Source organism: Leuresthes tenuis, unplaced genomic scaffold, assembly GCF_036924035.1.
Source record: "Leuresthes tenuis unplaced genomic scaffold, fLeuTen1.0.hap1 SCAF_11, whole genome shotgun sequence".
NCBI classification, from domain to species: Eukaryota; Metazoa; Chordata; class Actinopteri; order Atheriniformes; family Atherinopsidae; genus Leuresthes; species Leuresthes tenuis.
Genome location: NW_027325365.1, coordinates 28,217,159 through 28,221,185, shown reverse-complemented (window position 1 = coordinate 28,221,185; position 4,027 = coordinate 28,217,159). Strand labels below are relative to the sequence as shown.

Below are 4,027 nucleotides of genomic sequence, written 5' to 3'. Positions count from 1 at the left end.
AGCTGGATTTTGCTTGCAGGTTGGGCATGTAAAACTCAGCCAACCTACATTAAATGGGGAGACAAATGCTCAAATGCACAAGTTTCTTAAAACAGTTATCGGTGCAGTCCAAGTTAAAAAAAAGTGTCAGTACTAAAGAATGGTTGCATATTTGTTTATAAAATGTGAATTATAAGGGTGAATGTGCTAATTTCAGTTATTTTTAACACTTCACAAAAAGTTAAACAAAATATGGTTAAAAAATTAAATTAAATTTTGGTTGTTAAATTTTGGACCATTAAACTTATCACAAGAGGATGTTATTCCTCTACTCCTTTTTCTTGTTATGCTTACAAGAATAACTAATAGTAGAGGTATTATCATTATTATTACTACTATTACACATACCATAGGTAAATATCTTTCTTTTTAGCATCCTTACGAAACTGTTGGGGTTAAATCAGACCAGTGAAACATCTGTTTATGAGAAGATCTTCGGGAGAGTTTCCTCTTTCCCATAATGCACAGCGGCACACGCTTCTTAAGTCTACACATTGCTTCCCATCTGCCTCTTTGTCCGTTGGAACCATGCGGTACGGTGTACTATAACATGGCCCGTCACAAATCGTAAGTACTTGAGGTTTCTGCTTTAATCAGTTAAAGGCAATGTTGGTAAAACATTGCTAATAACATGAGATGTTGGGTAAAATACTACTATCACGAGATTTAAAAAAAGGTTAACCGAAATGTGCGTAGGTTTTTGGAGCCGGTTCATCTTAAAGTCCTCTTGTGTTGATCCAAATTTCCGCCCAAGTGATTTTTATTTACTGATTTCTGCTTGTGGGCAGACGGAACAGCCAGTGTGGCTAACATGAAGCACGTGGGTTAGACGTGAACTGTGTTCCGTTCACCAGAAAAGATTATATCATCACTGTTTTGCTGCGTTATTGCAGAAATTTAAAATGGTTAAATAATTTTTTTGATAAACTAAAGTCTTATTTTGACTAGTCAAAACTGCAGTTATTCAGGTTAGTTTTGTCAAAGAAGAATTTCAGACACATTTAGTAGTCCTGACAGTCTTCATATTGTAACGTCTGCATGTGATTATCTCAATACATTCCATACCATTTAAGGTTAACTCGCAGCTTGTTCTTTTCTCCTTTTTAATGTTGCTCCATAGATCAGATTGTTATGATGTACCTTTTCCCATATCTTAATGTCTTTAAAGCAGACCTGATCATTTCCAGTAATCTTAATCTGGGGTGCCTCCAGATAAACTTGTATAACTCCAAATAATTTGTAATTGGTTCAATAAGAGGGAGAGTTTCTCTTGGGTTCAGCTTCCTCCTAAGAACTGGGAATATGGCTAAAGTGGCTTCTGATTGGTTGAATTCCTGAAGTTTACTAAGGGGATGACAGGGACTGAATGTCCTCTGCTATAGTTGAAAGCTACCAAAATGTATAAATGAGAAAACACTTTATGTTCTAAGAGATGATATTCTAAAAATTGGTAGTGGCTAGATGATTTTGCACTAACTAAACTCTTCTGTTCTTTTTTAGAGGCACTGCCCCCCTGTGGTAAACTAGCATCATGGAAAAGTGGTAAACATGAGTGAAATCTGGACCTTCTGGTAAGTCTGCAGTGAAGTGTTGTAGGTTTGTTTGTTCCCCAGTTCTCAGTCAGCTGACCAGTCATCGTGTCTGGTTCAGTGTTACAGAGCTGGCAGAGGAAGTCTCTGTACTTGGCCTCAGCAGTGCAGGTTCTGTTTTAGAGTCTGCTGCTGCTGAGCTGCTGCAGAGCGTGGCTCAACGAGAGTGGCCTGTCCTAATCTGACAGCAGGGCTGGCCTAGTGTAGGGCTGCACACTAACTACTGATATAACGACCAAAATGTGCCAACAGGAGGGTTGCAGCACATTGGATATGGCTCAGTGAACTAGAGATGTGAATGTTGTCAATCTGTTAAAGCGGCTAGTTGTAAAACCTGGCTGTAGATGGATACGTCTTAATAGATTTCCTGGTTATGTTGCAGGCAGAGCCTCTGCTGCTCCCTGAGGTGCTGACTATGCTGCAGACATGCTGATGGTGAGTCGAATGGTTATGGTTGCACTGAAGCTGCTAGGCTGTGATGACTGATCTAACACATCATGCTGAAAAAAAGCCCATGATGAACTACACACCCTGAGCATGAGAGCAGCCCATATGCTGAGATCAGTGATGTGATTCTGTGTCACTGACCTCTCCTCTCTGTTCGGCAGCAGCTGGCCTGTAGGACGCAGTTATAGCAGGAGACTGACTGCAGGTGGGTTATTTGCTGTATGTGGAGGGGATGCACAGTATTGTGTGTGGAAACTGTTAACCCAATCTTGTACTACTGTGGCAGAGGCTCCCTTCTCTGCTGCAGAATCTCAGTGTTGGGAGAGAAATTCAGGACTTGGCACAGGTTTAATTTAAAACAATTTACCAGAACCTGACTGAAGACCTGAAACATTGTGACTGTCTTGACAGTAAACATGAGGAATGAACTGTGGTAGTTGTGCTTTGTGTCTGTTAACAGTGTAATCCTACCAGCTGCTCTGGATGAATGGATGTGCTCCCTTTGACCTGTTGGACCTCTCAGTCGTCTTCTCAGTCATCTTGTATCTTCTCTGTGCAACTGGACTGGGAAAAGCTGCAACTACGGATAATTTTCATCTTGAATGTAAAATTTAACCCAAAACAAATATAATAAATAAAATATAATTCACCTCAAATATCTGTGTACATATTTGCCTCATGTCTCTAAACATGACAAATGATCTAAACAGTTTCTTGGTATTTCCTGTCATACTATCGAGTCAAATTGCTAGTTTAGTTTATGAAGAGAATAATGGATGTAAGTCGTTGATGGGAATAGATTTCATGTAACTTTTAGATGCAAAATAATACATCCTTCAATGTGCAGTCTGAGTTGAATGATCCTGAATTGTGCTTTAACTTAATTTACAATGGCCTGCTTTGGTTTGGCTTCTTTGTCTTGTCCTTGAAGCTAAAGCTTGAACATTGTGGTGCCAGTGTGGCTTAAAGGGTAAAGCATCATCGGCTCAATCATCAAACTGGTTGCTAAGAGGGATTTTTGACTGAAAGCTGCACACCGACGTCTGTGTTAGGTTTATTCCTGAATGTGTTCACTGCTGTGGAACAAATTGCGACAACTGTTTAGCAGTTGATCTACACAAGTATTTAAAAGTAAAGTTGTATTAATTGAATGGTCATAGATGGATTTGGACAACCACTGAAATGTTTTAAGGAATTGACATTTGGTTTTATGAATATTATATGGGATACTCAATGTTGAACCTAATTGACATTGGCCTTTTAAATCTTAGCACAAGTCTAGACTTCTGCATTTATTTGCTCCCTATTGCAAGTTATTTAGAAGCTGTTGCTCCATGAAGCAGTTCAAACGTACTCGTACAAATTGAGAACATGTAATTGGGGATTTCCACTGGGGATGTTGTCTACTAAGCGCTACGTCATTTCGACAGCTATGGTGTTGACGTGGACCCCAACAGAGGAGTATAAACTAAGTGGCGTGCCCGGTGGGTGCACTCTCATTGACTTGAGTAGCCATGATCAGCAATGGTGACCGCGGCGCAGCCGTTACCTCCCCTGTGGAAATCCTGGGTTAGAATGAAAATCTTGACTGCCCCTGATTTCATTATGCATACTGAACTTCATCGACACAGAAAGGCCAGGTGGTGGAGCCACTGCGTTGTCCTGAACATGATGTGAACTGAACATGTGATTATGGAAGGCGGAGAGGGCTGTAATCCACCTCAGATTTGATGCCATTAATAACAAAATGGTGCTTTTAATGTGTTTGTTCTTCTTCCCATTGGGTAATCAGCATCTTCTTTTGTTTTGGAGCAGCCAATTCAGTTTAAAGTTTCTATCATCAATTTTTGAAGTATAGAGCCAGACCATGGCAATGCATCCACAAGTTACGCTAGACCAAAGTCATCCAGTGTCTATCATTGTTCGGCTGCAAATCCCTGCCATTTTGACTA

The 4,027-nt window shown here is 40.2% G+C and overlaps 1 long non-coding RNA gene and 1 other non-coding gene across 2 annotated transcripts; both read left to right on the top strand.

The window, feature by feature from the left end:
- Nucleotides 1–495: 495 nt before the first annotated feature.
- LOC140318692 (uncharacterized) lies at nt 496–2,724 on the top strand. The gene is made up of 5 exons (XR_011917846.1): nt 496–606; nt 1,540–1,610; nt 2,011–2,063; nt 2,237–2,280; nt 2,536–2,724. It is a non-coding gene; the product is annotated as an uncharacterized lncRNA (long non-coding RNA).
- LOC140318732 (small nucleolar RNA SNORA74) lies at nt 1,648–1,846 on the top strand. The gene has a single exon (XR_011917879.1). It is a non-coding gene; the product is annotated as a small nucleolar RNA SNORA74 (small nucleolar RNA).
- Nucleotides 2,725–4,027: the final 1,303 nt, after the last annotated feature.